At 46.2% G+C, this 22947-nt stretch overlaps 1 protein-coding gene across 1 annotated transcript in view; it reads left to right on the forward strand.

The window, feature by feature from the left end:
- Positions 1 to 2232: 2232 nt before the first annotated feature.
- Positions 2233 to 22947, forward strand: part of ZNF469 (zinc finger protein 469) — a 181453-nt gene continuing 160738 nt past the window's right edge. The window contains exon 1 of the mRNA XM_069216363.1: positions 2233 to 2421. The gene's annotated coding sequence lies outside the window, so the exon portion shown is untranslated. The remainder of the gene's footprint in view (positions 2422 to 22947) is intronic.

Consider the following 22947-nt stretch of genomic DNA (forward strand, 5'->3'; position numbering starts at 1 on the left):
AACAGAGGGCAAGAAACAAGTGGAAAGGCACAGAGAGCAAGAAACGGGCAGAAACCGGGCAGAGAGGCACAGGGGCAGGCTCAATTGCACAGCTCATAAAATACAAGCTGCAATGTTCAAAATCTAAGCCGACACGGAAAAGAAAGCAGTAATATGAAACAAACCAAGTGCCAAGAACAATAGCACAGAACTTTCTTGTAGCAAACAATGTCACTTCAACATGTTTACAATCAAACAGACTCAACGGCACACCTCATAACACAAACGGCAATGTTAAACATCCAAGCCTATTCAGAAATGAAAGCAGCCATATGAAACAAACCGAGCAACAAGAACAATAGCGCTCCTAATGTATGGCGGGACCGGTCACCCATTTAAAACAAAATAAATGGGTAACAGGAACAATAGAGCTTGTAATGTGTGGCTGGGCTGGTCGCCCAATGAAACCAAAATAAAATAGTCATCCTGAAACAATGGCTACCGGTGCTCTCCATGAGAGCTAAACAGCAGAAAAGTCATGACTTATATGCATGTCCTTGATGAGTGGGGATACTTCAATATGGAGTGACAATGGTGCCAGCAAATGGGAAGGCTATGGGCGGTCTGAAGCCCAAGATGTAGATACAGCATGTCTTCATTCAAGACAGCATATGTGCGCCGTCTAGAGCAGAGACTTAAAAAGTTTTTTTTTAGCTTTCTCCCACTGAAAATCCCTCCCTTCTAATGCAAGTTATTGGAGAAATTAAATCTCAATTTTTCTTAAATCTCCTAGTCATTTGTTCTCAAATGCATGCATCTTAGGCGCATCCCTGCTTTATTTCCTGGTGCATGTATTCCTCGTTTGTAGGCCTACCTGCTTATACACAATTATTGCATTAATTGCGTGAAGTCGAGTAAGCTGATAAATGAGAAATTAATTGAATGATAGGAATGAGAACCATTTTGATTAATGAAGTCTCAATAGCCCAGGTTCCCATTAATCTAAGGGTTGCTCTTGTTTCATAGTTATTTCCTGGTACAACACTTTTTTTTCAGTATCTGTTCCACTCCTATTGCACCTACGATTGCACTCCTGTTATATTTGAGGCTATGGCTAACTCCTGTTGCACCTATTGCGCAATTCTTTTTGTTGGTATGGCTTCTCCTGGTGCCATAGCTGCTGTCCCTCCTTTCGCATCTGTTTCTGTATCTCTGTTTTGGTCTTGGTTCAGCTCCTCTTGCTATAGTCCCAGTGTATCCCAAACAGCGCTACAACTCCTGTTGACCCTCCTGTTGCTGCACTTTCTGCAGCTCATCGTGTATTTCTCGGTTCAGGTCCTCCTCATCCCGTTCATCCTGTTCCAACTGCTCCCCCTGCTGCTGCTCTTGCTGCAACTGCTGCCTTGTTCCTACTCCCTGAACCCCTTGTTTCTTCTGTTGCTGCAAGCCCTGCCACTGGTCCCGCGTCTGTCCTTTTGGCAACCCCGATAGGTTGCATTTCTTGTGGCATCTCAAGCTCTCGCTGCAGCCCGGCTCTGCGACGGGGCTCGTAAGTCGGCCTCCAATGCTGCCGCTGCCATGCTCCTCTCCTGCCAGCTGTGCGCGTGCCACTTCAAAGCGCTCGCGCAGACAGCCTGCGGCGAACGGCTGCCAGGCGTGGCCGTGGGTGGCGGGACTGGGCGTGGGCGGGGAACACCCGGAAGTGTGTGCTCTCTGCCTGCTGTGGGCGCGGTTTTGTGCAGAGACTGGCAAAATTACATGGCAGTAGAAGGGTAACCTAACCTGTTTGATGGGCCCGAAAGCAGTATTATAAGAGGGAAGAAGCCTGAGAAGGGGCGTCCCCGGTCCCGTTGTGGGCGCGTTGTACACCGGGCTGGGCGTTCCTGGCACAGTGAGAAGGCCGCTACACCCAGCGGCAGGCTGTGAGTGCCCGACAGGGCCTGACGCAGGGGAACGGTAGACCGGCAGACTGAGCATCAACTGCTCATTCGGCGGCTACCGACGCGGTGAATGCGTTTACTATTGGGCGAGTCAATCTTGGTGGGCGTGGCTCAGCGTCCCGTGCCTGCCCTTGATGGGCGTGTCCTTCAGCAACTGTTGGGCGTGCCTCAACCGTATCAGGATGACTCGGCCTTAAATCCAGCCTATTTGTTAGTGGGCGGGGCAGACGATGGTGGGTGTCACCCTGTCTCGTGCCGCTCCCCTCGGGCTCGTGCCGGCCCGTCTTTCCTGCCGGCCGCGCGCTAGGCCCGCCCCCGGCCGGCTGCTGTCACCGGGGCTGTGCTCAGTATGTGCGGCTCTGCTGTCTCCAGAGTGGAGCTGCGCTCGAGCCCCGGATCCCGAGCCGAGGCATCAAGCGGGAGTACCGGCAGCAGGAGCAGCGCGGACCCAGCCACTTAGAACGGCCGTCCGGGCAGGATGTGGCAGTACAGCGGGGACCAGGTAAGAAAAACTGATCGCGCAGCACTGTAGTGTATGACTGAAGCTCTGACTGAATTGAGGAGTACCACTGAAAGCACACTGTAAAAATGTGGGATACTGTACTGCAGGATCACCGTGCACGGCCATCGACGAAGCACTAATGCTGCAGGGTCATCGTGCACGGCCATCGACACGACAGTGATGCATGGAGTTGCTGCATGCTCAGATGTGATCTAGGAAGCTGCACAACCAGACCCGTAGTGGCATGACACTGCACTGGTGCATTGTAATGCACTTCTTGCTCACACCGTGTGGAGGCTTGACCCAGCAGTGTGGTAATAATCTATGATAATCCATTGTTGCTTGCACTTAAATGAGATACTGTGCTGACAAATCACACTGTGCTGTCAGACTACCGCCTTCAATGCTTAGGGTCACACTTACGTGTGGTATCATGCTGCGGTGATGTATAGGAAGGCTTGATCAACGCTTATTACTGAGACATCACTGGGAAGTCGCACAGCACTGATGCACAGTCCTGTCACGATGCACTGATCCTTAAATTGCTGGGATACTGCACTATACAATGACATTATACTACATAGCTAATTTGCAGTGATGCATGACTTTGTCTTATTCAGTTACTCTATACCTGTCCTTGTCACTGCACTGTTAGAGCAACCTCACTTATTGAGCTAAGATGATGTGTTCCAGGGTCAAACTACTTTGTACTGATGGAGGACACTGTACTGCCAAATCACACATCACTGGTATACGATATCGCACTGGAGCATGACAGTGCCATTCCAGATTGCACCTAGCTGATGTGTAGTCCTGCAGTTCATACTGCACTTATGAATGATACTGCACTGACAGAACGCCCTGAACTGCCGAATACTGCAGACTGGTTTACATTGCACTACTCTATGAAACGTCAGTGTCACATTACATTCCACTGTGAGCTCCTACTGCAGTTTCTTCAAACACGCCAAGGGGAGTTTTCTGTACTGGTATATGCCCCAGAGTGTCATGGCACTGCCAGTGAGCCATCTCAAAGTGCATTTAAGTATGTCATTCCGCTTGCAGCAAAGTCAGCACAGATACATAGCCGTATGCATAGTTCACTGCGCTGTCAGAACGTGGAAGAGCTAATTGCACAGAAATATGCAATTAGCATTACTGTCAGCCGATCGTCTTACATTGCGCTGAAGTATGTACCAAGCAAGGCGCTGCCCTGCTGCTGGGGGCAGTGCATTGATATATGTCACTGCGCGGCTTTGCTGCCTGTCACTGCACACAGCGCCAGCAAAACAACTCCTCTTAGCCGATGTTTGCCATTTCACTGTCAGGGGGTGTAACTCAAGGAAAATGCTGCATGTCGCTGCACGCATGGTTTGGCAGCGCTACGCACACTGGCTTGACTCAGTGCACTGATGTGCATTCCTGCACACACTGACAGCTCTTGTTCCCTTGATGCATATAACGAGCCAACATTAGTGAGGCTATCTCATTTGCATTATTGCATGTATCTGCACACAGGGCGCGCGCGCACTGCACTCTCGTGTGCCACTGCACATCTTTGCCAGCGAACTGACGTAAAAAAGACCCGCGCACACACTCGTTGTGCCGGTCCCTGCAGTGTGATCGAGTGATGTGTGCTTCAGATGTTTATTCTCGTCCACAAGCACTTCCTGCAGATTGTTTAAATTAACATTCAGGCGGTAGAGCTGCGAGAAAATACATGTCCGCTCGGCTGTAGAGCAATATATCTTAGTGAGCCGTACACAGTGATAGGTAAACATACAGTGTTTTTATAATACTGGTAGGCGCACGAGTACGCGTATGTGTGTATCCAGTAGCTCGCTGCCCACAAGTGCTAAGATGCTACACTTGCTGAAAGCGCGCGCTAAACGAAGACCGCAGACACATAATATGACATCTGCAGCGATGCCACTTAAATAGATATCAACTTATATTTGAAGTGGTTGTAGGGTGTTTTTGAGCGCCTGGCAATGCCAGGGTCGATAAATCTGCAGAGGGTGACTTGTTGGACATGAGTGGAAGCTCAGCACGACTTAGATTTTTGGGGGTGCGTGAGGGGAGGGGGAGGGGTTTCTTTGCTCCTTCTGTCTTGAAAGCGTTCTTGCGCGCCTAGAAGCTAAGTACACCTGTGTAGATTCATCAGCTATCTGGAGCTGATTGTGTTGGCCGTAGACTGCGCCTGCAGAGTGACATCATGGTATGACGTCGTTATTAAAGGGTCACTAGGTTTTTCTCTCCACGCCCACCAGGATTGGCACGTCTCACCTGTATGTTTTGTATTTCCGTTTTAGACCACCAGGTTGAATGAGAATTTACAAGTGTCCCATTTATAGATGGTCTGTGGCTCTGGGGCATGACCCGAGGCTCTGTTTGTTGTAGCTCTAGCGCGCTTAGAAGTCAGGAGTTGAATGCTCTAAGTGCCCTTCCCCTTGATGCTCAATCCTTGTTTGGCGGTTTACCTCAGCGGCCGATTTGGGGCTCCTTTCTTGAGTGTTTATCGTACACAAAGTGCTTAGAAGCCCCAGGTGTACGGCATTATAATTGCATTCCCCGTCGAATCGAAAAATCACGCTGCTCCCTAGCACGCCGTGTTTTAGGCTTAGCACCATGGGACGTTCACTGCTTTTTTACCTGTCTTTGTCCGAGAGACAAGGAGTTAATACATATTTTTTGCCATCTGTATAAAATATGAACTCCAGGAAAGGTCTGCTCATCAGCTGTGCAGAAAGTCTTTGATGTCTGCGCTTGAAGTTCTCTCCTCCCCCTTCCCTCTCTGCTTGCTACCTCCAAACGGAACCTCCTCTCCTGGCTCTAGGACGCGGGCTGTGCTCTTCAGGCACCCTGCTCCTCGCAGAGGCCCTCTCCGGCGCTGGTGCCAGGTACTGGTCTGTATGGGAATCTGGAGATTTCGCAACAGGCCAGTGGCTCCCGAAGGCAAGTAGGGCCGGGGCAGGGATATTTGCATGACATGTAGAGCCGACATGCGACTGACTGTGCTTCTTTGCCTTCCAGAGGTCAATACCAGAGCATCCCATAAACCTGCCTCTGTCCTTTCTCAGCGTTAATGTGCCCCCTCACTCATCCACTCATATGCAGGAGGACTACCAGCGAAACAGGGAGCCCTTGCGTCACCACAGGGGACACCTTAGTGAGGTCACGAGCGGTGCATTGTGGGAAGTTATGACTATTGCTCGCCAGCATTCAGTGTATTTTTAGCGCTGCATTGCAACCGAAGATTTTAGGAGAATTTCTGTGGATTTGTATAGCACTCATAATTGTATATTCTTGGTGGTACAGACTATAAATTCAATTTAACAAAGATTTTCAGTAATTTTTTTTGGAACCCATAATGAAGGAAGCTACCCACGGGCCAAAGGACGAAAACACTGTGCATGCCCATGGGATCACAGCCTGCGGAGCCCCCTCATAATTCCGGAATGTTCCATGGCTTCTTATTTTTATAGCTTTTTTCATTTTTAGCAGTTTCAGAACTTTTGAAAACAGTCTCCAGAACCCTCTTTTTGGTTATTGGACCTATCTAGCAGATTCAAACTTTTTTAATTGCAGATGAAGAAAATGTTTGAGTGTACCCTGTGGCTCCTGATGCTCACGTGTGCCCCCAGATGGACCCCCACACTTTTTCCTAAGATGCCAGGACAACAGTTGGTATCCGTGACACCCAATCAAAGGGCGGCGCTTCTCGAACTTTTATCAGACCCCGGGGCAATCGGAAGACCATCGGTATTAGCCAATCACGTTCGATTTGTATTTCAAACGTAGTTTTCGAATGTTCTCAAAGTCATTTCCCCATAATGTATAAAAGGTTACCTCTGGTTTCCCAATCAACACCTTGTTGTAACACAACGTTGTGGATAACTACGGAACAGATGAATATCTAACTACACCAAACATTGGCAAAACCACTGGGTCTGGCATTGGCTGTCTGCCTTTTGGACTTGTGGATGATTGTTTGGTTTTGTCCTTGCTTTGAAAAACTTTCTTGCTAAGGAAGGTGTAGGGCCCAAGCCAGTAAAACAGAGAGCATTGGCTAAAAGTCAGCATCTGTTTGCAGTAGTATCTCTGGTATTGAAGGGAGCTACATTGTGTGTTGATGTGCCGCTTATGAAGGAGCAGAAGCCATCGCTGACAGTGAAGTAAACCAATGGTGGAGTGAGCTGACCCACTGCCCCAACCTGCATGCTTATAGGGCGGAATTAAAATATGAGTGACTCAACAACCAACCAGTCGACGAAGAGGACTGACTAAAAGCCCTTAAAAGTAAATTATAGGTATGGTTTTAGTAAAATCAAAAGGTATTGGCTAACTCCAGACCCAAGAATGGCGAGGTTCAAAGTAAATTTCAAATTGTTGCTAAATTTGGTGTGTTTTCGCTGTTGCACAGTGCAAAGTTTCTGTGGTAATCAAAAGTAACATGCTAGTTAGCGCACTCTAAAGAACTTAGATTAAAAGGCTCAGAATTCGAAATGAGGACCCTGAGCTTGGCACATCAAAAGCACGTGCCGCGTTTCATGCAGTCGTGCAACAGCGATATAGCCATAGGCACATCAGAAGGCATTTCTTTTGAAAGTCTCATCTTATCCAAAACTGCTGAGTGACTGTTGTTAATGTATGTCAGATGTGGTCGTTCAAACAACTTCTGGGATGGGAAGATAGGTCAGTGGGTTGAGCACCTGATGAAGGGATCTGTGGGGAAGAACCTCCTACCTTTCATCTATTTGACATCAATAATATAAATGCCATAGATGTTGGGGATATTAAAGCCCAGTGTTTTAAGTGCTATATGAACTGGCTTACAAACACCAGTGCCATGAACCTTTTAGCATGCATGTGCGCTCTAGCCCAACATCGTGCCAAGCCAGATAACGTCATCTTTGAAGAAGTCCCTAATTCAGTCTCTTTCTAGGAATTTCTTTTGAAGAGGTTTAATTTAAATTATTCATGGCAAGACTTGATCTGTTGCTGGACTTTTTCTTGGAATGTTACATGTTTGTGTGTAGCCCACAAAGATCACTTCTGACCACGTGTGTGACTTTCAGGTGCAGATTTAGTGTTGGTATTGGGTGGACAGCACCAAGGTGCTTATCACTTTACTTGACTCCACGCTTCTTCCTGTGCTTGCCACTAGTGCATATCAGTCATGTCTATGCCCATACCACCTTTGGCGCCTCTGCTGGGACTGCCAGAGAGAATTCCAGCTTTCTGTTCAGTTTTGAATAGTGGACCAGTAAGTACGTGTTGAAAGGTCCTAAGGGTTTCATGAGGTTTTTTACTTATAGAAAGCATGGTCGTAATAAGTGAATTTCCATATATTTTTCAGGAGGTTTCACCATTATGGTTTCGCGTACAGTACATCACTATACAATGTACAGGCGGAATAAAAAGCAAAGCAGGTGGCAGAAGATTGGGCAGAATGACTGAATGACGATGTGGAATCAGAGAGATGACTGACAACAGTGGGGCACTTCATTTTCAGCGTGTGTGAAAGCATTGTATTTCTCCTAGAGGTTTGTGTAAGATTCTATCCGCCCCTTGAGTTGTGTAGGTGCTGACTGCTCAGCCATGGCTGCCTCACTGTGCCTATTCACACAGCCTGCGTGCTTGCAGCCTTGCTATTGCAGGTGCAGGCAGAGTGTAAAAACACAAGATGTTGCCTATGAAGGTAGATGGAATTTGGGCTGATTGGGAAATCAAGCTCTGTCTGAGGCCACTGAGGCTCCTAAGTCAGGTGCAGTACAGATCCTTCTAACAATCATTGGATTGAGAGGGTATCATCGCCTATCAAGAGAATGACAACTGTACTTAAACTGTTTCCATCTGGTGCCTCCTGCCTTGCACTAAAGCAGGGTTCTGCAAAGTCGGTTCTGGAGAGGCGGGTCCATGCCAGATTTTTATCATATCCACATTTAGAAACAAGATGTTTCAGAATTCTACATTTTTCTAAATGTGGACATGCTAAAAATCTGGCATGGACCCAGCTCTCCAGGACCGAGTTTGCAGAACCCTGCACTAGAGCGCTTGGACTGCCATCTTGCAATGACCAAACTGACTTCTGGTATCTGCTTTTCAGTCTGGCCGGTCCGACTTCAACACGGCCAGCCTCATTTTTCCCAGAAATCATAACTATATATATGTATGTCATGGTAGTGAAAATAAATATGGCCCATTAAAAGATTATTTAGAGCAGCTGTACTAATAAACACACTGTAGTATCCTATGTATTAGAGCAGCTAGCGGTATTGTGTTCTCTATGGAGTGCTATGAAGTGATATGGAAGGCAGGGTTGGACTAGGTGAGATGAGAACTAGCAGTTGAAGGCAGTTGATGGGGCCTTCTCCACTAAGTAAACCTGCTTCCACCACCATCCTTTGCGTTTGGATTCTTTGGATGGCCACCTTGTTACACACACATTTAGTGCAGAGGTTAAATGTCAGTTTATTAACACAGGACAGCAGCATTGACATGAGGAAAACATTTTACCTCCTCTCATATTGTATGTACAAATTACACTAGGCAGGGAAACAAGCCTCCTATCTCATCGTATATCTAATCAATATGATTTTACTACACTGCACAAATGTAACCCTTTGCATCCCTATTTTGGTTAAATAACCTTTCCAAAACAAATGCACAAGAAACAATAACAAGGCATGGATCAATAAGCAGATACGTAGCATATCATTTTTATATAGTTGTCATTTTTAAGAGAGAGAAGGGACATCTGGGCGTCATGGCTCCTCCCCACGCACTGCAATGGTAATAAATAACATGTTAAACTTTGTGCATCTGCATATATATTGTGTGTATGTTTGTACACGAGTACATTTACTTAAAAAGTAGTCACTTCATTGTCATGGCTGGTAGACCAGTCTATGGTTATATTTCTATTTCCATTTCATGTTTTTTCTTAAATGTATTTTTGTGATGGGTAATGTTTTATTATGTTTTTCAAACATATACGTACCATCTTTAGTTAATTTCTACTTTTTATTACTTTCAAACTTTTTTTAATGTCTGCTGTGCAGGTCGGCAAAGAAAAACTCAGGCTTAAAAAGGCCAGAGACATTGGCTTTGCCAATGCTTGTTTGTACGGGGGTGAAACCATTTTGCAACAAGCACCCTCTAGGTTGGATGGAGACACTGTCATATTGTATTAAGGGATCACCATCTTGCACTGAGTAACAACTATGTTTTATTGAGACACAATTACCTTACTCTTAGGGAGGCATATTTTTATGGAGGGGTGGGCATCTTGATTGACAACCATCATATATTATGCGAATGCTAGATGATATCTTGTGCTGGGGACAGTCATCATGCACAGAGGATGGCCATCATTCACACAATGACAACTATCTTATGTTTTAAGGCAATACCTTTGTGTATCGAGGGCCATCCTTTTATTATAGAATAACTAGCTTGTATTGTAGCACTGTCAACTTCATTAATTGCACAGCATTGTTATTGAGAGACTGCATTCTTATTTCAAGAAAGAATCATCCTTTTTGGAAAAACAGTTTTATTTATGGATCTGCCATCATCATTTGGGATTTAAACATCCTGCATTGAGGGGCAGTCATCAATTTTTCAGACATTGCCACTTTTATTGAGCAGTTACCATCATGTACTGAGGTACTGCCATCTTGTAAAGGGGTCAGCCCTCTTGTATCCAAGGGTACGCACTTAGTATTGAGGGTTGGTCATGTATTTATGGACTGTCATCTGGTATTGAGTGATACATACATTTTATTGACCGTGATGGGTGCTTTGAATAGAAGAAATGACATACTGTATTGAGGGATGCCGATTTTGTATTGATGAAATGTCATGTCATAGGCAGCCAGAGATAATTGAAGGAAATGTTGTCATTTACTGGGGATGCCCCTTTGTGAGGTGTCACTTTAGAACGCTTTAGATGTCCCTCACTGATATCTTACTAAGCAGTACTTTTTAGAATGAAAGAGTGGACTTTGGGTCTGTCCCATGCTCATGACTGAATTAATGGCTTGCTTATCTATGTCAATTCCCTGCTCTTCATTCAGTGGCTTTTTTCCCTAATCTTGTTGAAGTGATACTGCACTCCAAAGCAAGTAGAAGGATATATACTTTATTAAGTTAAGTCATACAAGGAAACAGGCATAGAATAAGAACACACTACACTTGTGTTTCTCTCGCCCCAAGATCATTTAGGTTTCACCCTTATTTGTGATTGGTTCAGTGTATCCTTTCATGCTGACATCAGGAAACTATTTATTCCCAAAAAATAAACATTTGTGACTTGCCATTCTACGATTGTGCATTTCTTGCTATTTTCCTCCCTCTGTCGCTCCCTCAAAAGTGTCTCTTCCTCCCGCATGTGTGCACCTTCCCTTAGCACCCTCGTTTGTCTTTCTCTCTCAATCCTTTTCTCGAGAGCTGTCTCTTTCTTGAGTGTGAGAAATTAGTGTTTTTTGTCAGCACCCTCTTTCTCCCCAACCCCCCTCGCCAAAATCTTCTGTTTTCTTCTTCCACCCTGTCCCGACCACCCTCCCCTGGTATTCCTCAGTCTCACCCTCTCCCACAACACTAAGCAGGTGGATGTCTCTCTCATCATCTCCTGTTTCCAAGCTGTCTCTCCTGACACTCCCCACTGCTACTTGCTTTGCCAATGTATATGTAACACAGAGACGTCATTGGCCAAGCTAGTATTTGTGGAAGCCAGCGCTAATTTTATTTTCTAAACTTTCAAGGTGGATGTCGTAAGGTAATAACCTATACCGGACTGTCTGCCTGGTAAATGTAACTCGGCATTCTTACCTTAGAGGCCAGCTACCTGATGTCTGCAGCCCCCTTGGGAACAGCTAAGGTCTCTCCTCGAGCTCCACCTTTCGAAACATTTCAATATTAGTTCTTTTGAAGTTGCCCATGATTTTGTACCCCAGGGTGCTTGGCGTTATTGTGTGTCCCGAGAGCACCTATCAATGAAGTTCTCCGTTAAAGCACTGGGCAGGAGTGGCAGTCACTTCTCCCAGTATACCTGTAGTGGTACAGCCCTCTTTCCTCTCTCCTGATTGGCTGGCCAGGTTGACATTTCCCTTGTGACTGTCTCCCACAGAGACATGACAGGGGAGCAGGTGAACACAGCAGTGCCTTTGCCTGGCTTTCAGACGTCTAAGCATTGCATGCAGCCTTCTGGTATTACCCACTCACAGGGCAACCCTCTATAGACCGGAGCAGGAAGTTGGGAACTTGTCTAGACACCACAAGTACAAATCTCTCTGGTACACCTTAATGCCAGGTGTTCATGTTCTCAATGGGACCATTAAAAGGTCCCCAATTAGCAGGACCCTTTGAAGTCATTGATGCCTCCTAATCTGGTGACATTCACATCTCATCTGACAAAGGGAGATGAACTGACTCCAACTGGGGAAGACATATTGGTGCAGTGGCATGATCGGGGGAGGGCGGTCACTATACATTCCAACCATGGCTGTTTTGTTACTGCCCAACCACGGGCGGTGGAGGGGCATTTACCTGCTTGCCTTATGGCTCTCAGCATCATTGATGCTCCTCTGAGAAGATTGGATTCAGGTTGCCTCCGGTATCCACCATGGAAACACAGCTGCACAGCATTCCCTCCTCCGTTCTGATATAGAATGTGTGTCTTTCCCTTAGTTGTATCCACAATAAGATTTACATTTGCGATCAGCAGCAGCATCGTTAATAAACAAGAGATTCTCGAATTCAGAGTCTTTTGGGACTGGCTGCATTTTCTGTGCAATTCACTTACGCTTTATTTTCTGATTTCCTTTCGCATTAATTCCAGGTCTTGGAACCTGTAATGTGTTGCTGAATCGCACAGGCCCCAAGACACTTGTAACAAAGTAACAAACGGTAGGATTATCAACTCATGTTTTGTCTCTGAAAAATAATAAGAATGAAAGACGTAGTTACCCCCCCCCCCCCACACACACACACGCCCCCAGATTCAATTATGTGATTTGAAGATTTCATACCATTTTCAGCAGCAGAAACATTAACCAGCGGGAATTTTAAACTGCAGTGTCTGCAGCATGAGCTCAACACAGTGAGCATCAACCCCCCATTCCCCCCCCAAAAAAAAAAGCAAAAGTGTGTCCTTCTGCCAGAACTGGCTTAATAGGAAATCTAAAGATTTTATGACATGCAGGTTCCTCTGAAATGACATGAGATTTTCAAACGTGCTGATTCCTCAGATTAGCAGGCTGGGCCGGGGCTGTGTACATCACTAGTCCGACATGGGGAAGGCATGTATGGTGGCAGACCTTAAACCCTCAAACAAATACATATTTATTTACCTGTTTCTCCCACCCCATGTTAGTGACAACATGCACGTTGCTAGACACAGTTCTTAGGGAGGCGACCTTAGACAGCAGAGCTATCCCTCTGGACATAATGGTCTCTAAACAAACTTGAACAGGAGAGGTTTCTCAGCCGACGGGTCGCACAACTTTCACTATACAAGACATGCCCTGCTTCTGCTAAAGACTATTGCAGAAACAAGTTAAGGATGAAACTTGATAGCAGACAGTTTGGGGGGATCTGAAACATTTCTGGTCTGAATCTGTGCATAATAGAGGCCTCACGCCAGTTCATCTCCTCTTGCGTCAGTGGAGCAAACCAACCTATTTCTTCTGTCTCCACAGGCCAAGGAAGCCTTAATCCGTTGGCACACTGCCCCATCCAACTTGCTGGCCACAGATTTCACAGATAATTAGTGACATGATCCTCAAGTGAATACTTTCAGCGGCCGGCGCACTTCCTACCGCCCTTGTACAAGATCACACAGTCACACAACGAGAGCAGGGACTCTCAGAAATGTGTTTGACTTGGGAAGCTGAGTATGAGGGTATTATTGGACTTCTGGTTACTTTTATACGGGTTCAGTCGCCACAGGTGGAAGAGCGATCGCAGTCCATGCCAGCCGGCTTGACAGAAAGTCCGCAATGTTGCATTCTCATTTTGCAGACCGAAAAAAAAATAACCAGAGAACTATAGCAACCAAACATATCAATGCATCGTATTGCACTGTGCTGTCTGCATAGTGGTATAGGGACACACATTATGCCGCCACAGGCCACGTGTCTCAGCAGAAAATTTCGCCTTATCTAATAATTGATTGTGTGAGCACCAGCAGTATTCCTACTGCTAACTGGTGTATGTGGATTGGCTGCATCATTCCTTCCTCTGTTCACTTAGTGTCTCAAAAGGGTTTGCAGACACCGCAGAGTAAAAGCTTCTTTTGATTAGGTGCAGTGCGCGCTGTTGCTGGTCTCAGAATGTTCACTGGGAGCAGCGCCTAGGGATTGTGTTGTCACAAGTGGACGAGCATGTGGATCATAGGGTTTTAGGTACTGGGGACCCTGGAAAGTGAGGTCCAGCGTAGAAAGGAAAAGGGCAGCTCCAGATGAGTGTCCGGTGCTCACCTTGACCTACTCCTTCATTCAGCCATGCTCAGGGCAGTGCCATCCACTTGTAATGTCAAGACCTCTGGAGTTGGGACCTGGACTAAGGAATTCCCACCACAACCTGTTCAATATCACAGTCCCACTCTCTCTGATTCAGAAGTGTACTTGAGTATTGAAGGTCTGCAACCGTACGATTGACAACATCCACAGAGTCCTAGCAAACACTCAGAGGAAAACCTTGAATCCGTGGTCAACAGTTGGCTTGGTTACTTCCATGCTTTGGACACCGTAGTGACTAAGAAAAAATACGCTTGCGTGACACAAGAGGGAGATACACTTGCGGTGCTACTGGTCCTCACCCAGAGTTTGGTGTACACCTGAAGCTATAGAAGAATTTAGTAAAGATCAGGTCATACTGCAGTCTCAATTTTCAAGAAAGCATCATCTTCTTAGATATATGCCTGTGAGCAGCTTTGAGGTTATGGGTGGTGCTGGGAGACAAATACGTTTGCAAGGGCATGGTATACATGAGCGCACTGGTTCCCGTGTTTGGTGTTACAGCAGTCTTACGTGAGGGTGCAATTGTTATCCCATCCAGAAATCAACCCACTCACCCTTCCTGAGCTGGGGCATGCTGGGATAGAGCAGATAGCTGAACGTTAGTTCCTTTTGTCCTCTCTGTGTCCTGCTTAGCTTCTAATCCTCTAGAATGTGTGACTGTATCTTACTGCTGGCAAAGGACCATCAACAGAGTTTACAATGGAAGGACGCCAGAGCAGGGTTTACAGTCAACTAAAACCACACAGTAGGATCTTCACTGAGCTATCGTCACTGAGGACAGCGTATGAAGGTCCAAGGCGACCCAGTCCTCCTACCCAAAATGTGCACGAGCACTCGTGTGACTGAGTAAGATGAATGTGGCATTTGATTAAAAGAACCACTTATTCGCACTATTCATTTATTGCTTGCATTTATACATGTTTACAAGCTTAAAATAGTGGAGAATGGTATATTTTCTGGCCTAGTGGAAGGACATAATGTTATTAGAGAGTCTAGTACGTTGGGTAGGTAACTCCACGGCTCAGGACCCTAATCTCTAAAGCAGTGTTTCTGAAAAGCGTAGATCGGGCCATGGTCAGGGTCAGCAGGAACCTTGTAATGGGGGGGCCTGGCTCATCCAGATGACTCAGCCATAACCAACGTAAGTAGGGCAGTTTTTTGGGTACATAGAGAGTGGCTATGCCATGGGTACACCTGCATTGTATCACATAAGTAGGGTTGTGACTAGTGTTTTTACTTAAGATTACCTAAACCCCAATTATTGGGTTATCACAATCATTTCTTTTTTCCTGACGGTTATGCTAATCAGGTACCTTTCAGTTTCAGGAGCCGTGCTTTCTCGAACAAAAAAATGTCTTAACGGAACTGTGAAACTGAATTTTGTGACACAACTTCATACGCTAAGCTAACACTGGTCACCTTGTCACCTTAGACACCATATGGGCAAAGCATTGAGCTGGCATCTTGCATGCCCATCCCTAATCCTGATAAATGATAATACTTTCTACCAGGAGCATAGGAGGCCCTTAGTGGTCTTCATCATTGTACATTAAAATGGGAAGCACCAATGTTGTGTTTCATTGGACCGTAGTTGCAGGTAAGTTGTGCTTCATACCCCCGATGAGGTGCCAAAGCTCAGTTGCGACATGTTGCATGTTACTCCTTGGGAGTGCTTGGATTCAAGAGTGTGTGTCAGTCATGTGGTCTGTGTGAGTTATGTTGTGCGAGGATCTTAAACTTTTTGCCTTCTGCCACTGAAGGTTATCGGAGTCTACTTTTGTCCACGCTGCTTCCCTCCAGATCTGATGCACAATATTGTGTTGTAGGGATTTTAAATTCCTGAAAGGTAATTTAGGACACTGCTGGTGCGTACATGTGTACACCAGAAATGATGCACCAGGGTTGTGTTGTAAGGATCTTACACTGGATTCCTTCTGGCACAGAAAGCTAAAGGAGAGGCCTGTTGGCATGTGTCTTTGCTCAGCAGAAGTGATGAGCAGCAGATGTGACGTGCCAGGGTTGGAAGGATCTTAAGCTTGATGCCACCAGCTCTGGAAGTTAATTCAGAGTCCTGGTGGTGCAGGCTTATGTACACCAGATGTGGTGTACCAATGTTGTGTTGTGTTTTAGGGATATTACACATTATGCTGTATGGTATTGGAACTTAATGAAGGGTCCTGGTGGTGCATGACTTTGTATTTCAGATGTGGTGCATTACTATGTGTTGTAAGGACCTATTGTTATCCATTGCTAGAACCAGTGGAGGGCCCCAGCGATTCATGCCTTTGTATGCGATGCACTGATGGTGGATTTTTAAGGACCTTATGCTTGAGCTTCCTGCCTTCTGGCACTGGAATGTAATGGAGTGCCCGGAGGTGCATGCCTTTGTAGATCAGTTATCATGCACTGATACTGTGTTGTAAGGATCTTATGCTTAATGCATCCGTCACTGGATAGAGTTGGTTTCCAGCTCGTGTTTGAAGGATCTAGACAGCCGGTGTCTGTTTGGAGCTTTTAAATCTCCCCAGGATATTGGTGGCAGATGGAAACCTTTGTTCTTATTTTTTTCTTTTTGGATGGGTAGGAAGTGAGAGAGTAGAAGTCCCTCGCTGGCAGTGGTTGGCATAAAGCCCCGCCCCTCCAAAGCCACTCTCCCGCCTCACATAGTGAAAACATTTCAAAAGTTGGCAGTGTGTATGGGTCCAGATGTGGTGCACTGATTGTGTGCTGTAAGAATAATACATTTTTTGCGGTGCTCTGCTGGGACCTAGGGAGGGCCTCCGTGGCGCGTGCCTTTGTATACCAGATGTGATGCACCAGTGTTGTGTTGTAAGCATTTATGCTTGATGACATCTGGCATTGAAGCTAAGGCAGCGAATTGTGTGCACCTTTGTACATCAGATGTGATGCACCGATATTTTGTTGTGAGGCTCTTATCCTTAATGTCACATGGTACTGGAAGCTGATGGAGGGCGGTAGTGGCACATGCATTTGTACACCAAGGGCAGTATTATAAATGGGTCCTAGGGTGCATTAGGAGTGTGCACCTGCTTTCTGTACCCCTGGGGCACTTTGTATTACAGATGTCGCTGATGCTTAGCTGCCTCTTCTGTAATATAGATTGTGTCGATGCACATGTGGTGCTGGCCCATTCCCAATGAGGTATTCCTTCATTTGTATGGGGGCATGGTCCCACGAAAATGAAGAATACTTTTCCTCTTTGCTCCTGTGTTATTATAGATGCAGGTGAAAAAGTAAAGAGGTTGCCAGGAGGCGTACTGATTATGCGCTTCCAGAGGGTATGCCTTGGAAAGAGTAAAAGGGCCCTTCAGACATCACCCACAGATTTGTGTAGTCAACCTCGACACCTTCCTACATTGGGGGATCTCTCCCCACTTCGGATGTTGGTTGGGTTGGTGCTTGCATAGTGAAAAGTAGGCTACTTCAAACAACTTCTTTTCACAAATGTGCTCCCCAAGGGCAGACTCAATTTTGCCGCTGTGCTGAGAACTGCTCATTCATTGTGAAATTAAGGATATTAAACTTGATGCAGTCTGCCCCTGGGGATCGAATGGTGCAAATCTTTCGGCATCTGATTTTGTGTGCTAATGTTGTGTTGTAAGGACCCTACAATAGATACAAGCTGCTACTGACTGGTAAGAGGAAGCTTTGCTGATGTGCTCCCTTTTGGGTCTCACCTGCCGACAGCATGCGCTGCCGCTGTGAGACATATTGTGCACTGTAAGGGGCTTGGAGCCGCCCATTGCTTACCACTCGTTGGCTTCATCGTCACTCAAATTTGCTGCCTCCTAATATGCCAGCACTTGCTGATCTCACTTTCTGTTCATCCATTTGGAGCTTTAACCAAATACTAATTGATTTACTTAGATTAGTGTCCTTCCCCTGCCCATCCACTGCTTGCTGTGCTACAGGCACTATTTTATTTAGTTTTGCCATCCATGTTGGCTCTTTCCCTCCTACCCCCACCCATTGTCTGTGCTGCTTCGTTCCCTCCCACCCTTGTCTGTGTTGTTTCTTTCTTCCCACCACCACCCTCCCATTGTCAGTGTGGCTTCTTCCTCCCACCCGCATGTTATCTTTGGTGCCTCCAACCACCATAAGGAAAATAAGATCGATATGACTCTGCAGGTGCTGTCCACGTTAAAGTGTTTTATTTTAATGTCCTATTACCCCTCATCATACCTTCCCTCCCATTTTGCATGTTGCTCCTTACCACCCTCACTTCCATTGGCCGTGTTGCTCACCCCCAGCCGGCTTAAGACGCAGCCTTCGCTGACTGCATCTTAAAAGTTTTTTTCTAACTTTACACTGAACCATTCTGCAGAGCCACGCTGCTGTACAACATGGCTGAAAGATATTGCAAAGCCAATAGTTTTCGCATAGGCGAGGCCTATTGGCTTAGCCAATGCTTGAAGCAAAGATGTGATGATGTCGTGTGGCGTTGTAAATTATCTTAAAGTTGACGCAGTCCGCTACTTGAAGCCTAAAGAGGGCCATGGCGGTTGGGCCTTTATGGATCCAATGTGGTTTGCCAGGGTCCTGACAAAATATCTTTTAGCATGAGGGTATGAAGAGATTCGCTTTTATCAATGGGGATAATATTTGAGATTTATTTGCGGTTTGCTTTTCTGCCCGTTACTGACATCCCTCGCCCTTTCATAAAAATATTGCGATCATGCATTGGGGTGAGCCTTGTTAAGTGAGTATGTGACATTGTTTGCTGTGTAGTGATGCTAGTGAGAGGAGAAAGGCCTGCCACTCTGCACGCGCGCTTTATACATTTTCAGTCACGTGACTTGCTGCCCGGGACACAGGTTTTGCAGATGCGTACTCCCAGCCCTCGCCCGCCTCTTGATTGCAGAGACCCCTCGTGTTAAAAGGGTGCCTCAGAATTCCTTACCTGGTCCAGCGCTGTTTGACCTAATTAAGATTCGTGAGCCCCATTATCTGAATGGCAGTGTGGAGCCGGAGCGCTGTTGTGGCATGGCGCGTAGAAGTAATAGGGATATTACAATGAATACAGCACCAAAACAACCTATGAGCACGCCAGGCTACTAAACAGGCATTTCCACACTTCACTCTTACACCCCAAAGTGTTCTTTCTAGGGGACCATCTGTTTCTTTTATTCATTACTGGACTAATAAAGTAACTTCAGTGACAATAATAACAAAACAATAACAACAGTAAAATACTACTAATAATATGAGAAATGTTGGGTGGACGACATATATTTTATACTGGTAGTAATTGAGGGCATCCCCATCCCCTGAGTATAGAGTGGTAACAGATGTTTATTGTTACCCAACCTCGAAGAATTACTTTTATCGGCCTCCTAAAGATGAGTGGACCCATTGGGGTTGGAACCTGTGACTACGGGGCCAAATACAGATTTTGCGATGAGCGCATTAGTCCCTGGGTCACCAGATCCGGCTCACCCTGCATGACCTGGTGGTTATACACAGCTTCGGCAGCGGGGCCTGGTTGCCCACTGAGAACCCCACGCATCTCCAAATGTGGGAAGTTCTTCTTGACGCACCACTCACGTAAGCCCTCGAAAGTGTATATGGCACGCCTGCAATCCTGGACTTCTTGAATGCAGTCTGCTATTTCATGTGACCACCTGGTGTCCCTTGAGGTTTTTGATGTTTTCTTTTCCTTTAATGAAATGCCCTTCAGTCTAAGGTGCCAGGTTGGGATGGGAGGACTGGAAGTGGAGCTTGATCTGGCATAAAGCGCGTCTAGCTTTCAGTGATGAGTAATAGCGTGTGCACACATGTGGTGGCATTCTGTAGCGTTCGCCACGGTGCCAAGTTCGATTACAGAGGAACCTTTTTCTGGGCACCTCTCTGACTTACCCATTTGAACAGCCCAGGACTTCAGAAGTCAACTGGCTGGCCTTCAGCGGCATGCGGAAATGCCTTCTCATACGCCATGTGAAGCGGTTGGCACCTCGCGACTGGAACACCACAAAGTCTTTATCAAGTGACACATTTGTTTTTTCGCCATCTCATACTTTGAAAGCACTAACGATTTAGTAGGTGGGAAGTTACAGCAGCAGCACTACTAGCGGAGGTGAAAGGTATTGCAGGTTCGCCAATCAAAAATTCAAATCTTCACCACTGCCCTTCTATTGCAGATGCAGTCCCCTGTATCTTAAAAGGTAACCCCTGACAAGAGCCCCTAGAAGGGTTGTGAGCCTTAAAGTGGCATTGGGTGATGGATAGATCACTTTTATCTTTATTTGTTTTTGAGCCAAGTTATCGTCCATTGTTTTAAAAACTCGTGCTCTCTAGGTTGAGGTTCACGTGTTTATCTAGTAACTTGTGCTATTCGTGTCAAGCACGTGTAGGATTCTGGATCGATGTTTTGGGGGCTCACCATTCATTTATGACAAGGTAAGCCAAGGTACTTCGTGTTACTCCAGTTTATCCTGACCCTCCATTTCGTACATAAATATGTGTTTGGATCATGCCATCAACGATGTTGAATCAATATCAATTTACCAAATTTCCAGGAATAGGAAAAGTGACATTTCATGCCCTTTGAACCTCCAGTGATATCAGTGGTAGATTGTTCCTTCCTTGGGCCATCATCAAGTTTCGCTTTGCTGCTTAGGCGGAAGGAAAAGGGCGTGGCGCGCATCTCACCCTCATAGTCCTGGTTACTTTCAGCTCCTGAGGATGATGTTTTTACTGCTAAGATCAGGCCTTGTAAATGAACTGTCAGATGTGCAAATGTGCAAGCCAATGATAGTGTCTTGTGCCTGGCTCCACCGATGTGGTGTCCTGATTTATATGGCAATATCAGAGCTATTGCAGCGTGCTGAGATAGCTTTTGTGCAGTTACGTGGATTCCTCCTGATACCTATGTTAAGATAAAAATACAGGGCGTGCAAGGATCTGTGCAGTGAAGTAAGATACACAGGCAGGGAAGGGTGGTTTGCTTGAAAAAAAAAGTCTCATTAGATTTTTCTGAAATTTGCCTGGTTTATTCTAGTCCTTGCTTAAGTTTCTTTCAGGCTTCTGGGCCGTTTGACAAGTTGTATTCAAAATTGGAAGGATTTTATTGAAAGTGGCTAACTTTCTGCAGTATTTACTGACAGTCGCACCTCTCCAGGGTTACAGAGGGCGGGGCGGCGCCCGGGGGGGGGGGGGGGGAATTGTAATAAACGTAAAAAGAAAAGAAAAAAATAACTTACCTCCGCTCCGCTTCTCCACGCGCCACCACTACTCTGTCTTGCAATGCAGGCACAGGCTCCCAGCCTGTCCTGCGGCCAATCATGACGCTGCTCAGAGCAGCGTCAGGATTGGCTGGTAGTGTCCAGGCAGGGTGCTCCCAGGTAGCCTGGGAGCCTGTGCCTGCTCTCTCCAGCCCGGCAACACAGCGCCGGGCTGGAGAGAATACACTGTGCATGTATGTTTGGCCGGCCTGAGACGGCCGGCCAAACATACATGCGCACTGAGGGGAGTGCACAGTGCACTCCCCTCACTGCTCATCACCCACATGGCCCGCCCATTTCACAACAAAGGGATAATAAACATAGTTTATTATCTCTTCCTTGTGAAAGGTTTGCAGCTTCTACTGCTGGCGGGGGGAGGGGTGACGGTCCTCCACCAAGCTCTTGTCTTCCAATGTTTTGTGGTGCGGAGGTCTTCTTGCAGAAATTAATTTGCTGTTAGAACCCAGAATGCCATATCGAACATGGAGAGCACTGTGAGTAACCACGGAGGGCTTTGATGTCAGGGTCCTCCTGCCCCACTTATCTAGGCCTCGCAATACTTTGGCTCCTCTGTTTAGGCCTAGGCCTGTTGATTCCCTGTGAAGAACGGTGTCATTTTTAGGTCTCCTCTTCACTTGACAGACTCACTCTATTTATAGGTGGGGAAGAACCTATACTTGTTTCTGATGGCAAGGACTCTGCCAATTCCACCGGTGGAAACCTTTATCCAAAAGCCCATTTGTCAGTGGGCCACCAGGCAATATTTATCAGACCGTCCGCCAGGGAAAACCTGGGTTCTCTAATAGGAAACTTTGTAAATGCCCCTCTCATGCTAAGAGAAAACCTCCAGTGCACTGTGGCCATTTGGCTCTTGTTTGTCCATAGCAAACTCCGGCTCTGGAGTTTGTTTTTGAAGAACAAATAACTTTGCTGAGCTGGTACACTAAACATGAGCCCCACCTGGCAAGCTCGGCTCAACTGAAGGGCACAATGATTCCCACCTTTCTTGTGGGCATCCTTAGGTATCGCAGGGGTCTTCCACCAGGGTAGAGGGGGCCGGCAAGTTATCTGCTAAACTATAACTAAGCTCCTTGGATTGTAATCAGAGAAGAAGCCTGTGGGGAACAGGCCTTTATGTAAATAGATATACTCAAAGTGGGTTTTGGGTCAGCCCATTTCAAACAGTTGACTTCTTGTGTTCCTCTTCTTGTAGCAATCGGTGACTCATTAATTCACACTGTAGGTCTGCTCAAATGTGATTGACTCTTTCACTTAATTATTTTGTCTGGTTTTGAGTTCTTAACCCCACTTGGAACACTAGGATCCCACTCCACAAAATACTATTTTCTCTCCAACAACCAACTCCCTCTGCTTACTACTGCTCATAGATACCCTTGCACCCCTTACCATCTCTCTTTACGCTATGGGGGAACATTGGGCAATCACTTCTCGTTTCACAGATCCCCACCAGCCACTTGTCCAATATTTGTGGGCAGCTGTCTTTGAATGGTATGTGTTTCATAAAATCATCCAAATATGGCTGCCGGTGCCTATAAATGCACACGCACACACGAAAGTCAATCGCTGAGGTTTTATGGCAAAAAACATTCAAAGGTGGCTGCCAGTGATTTTGCATACTTTGAAGTCCATGTGTGAATGGCTTATGGTATACTGACCAAGAACTATACCAAAGCAAATAAGCATTGGCAAAGCCAACTGGTTGAATATTAAAAGCGAGACCAATTGACTTTGCCGGTACT

Source organism: Pleurodeles waltl, chromosome 12 (genome assembly GCF_031143425.1).
Source record: "Pleurodeles waltl isolate 20211129_DDA chromosome 12, aPleWal1.hap1.20221129, whole genome shotgun sequence".
In the NCBI taxonomy this organism is placed as follows: Eukaryota; Metazoa; Chordata; class Amphibia; order Caudata; family Salamandridae; genus Pleurodeles; species Pleurodeles waltl.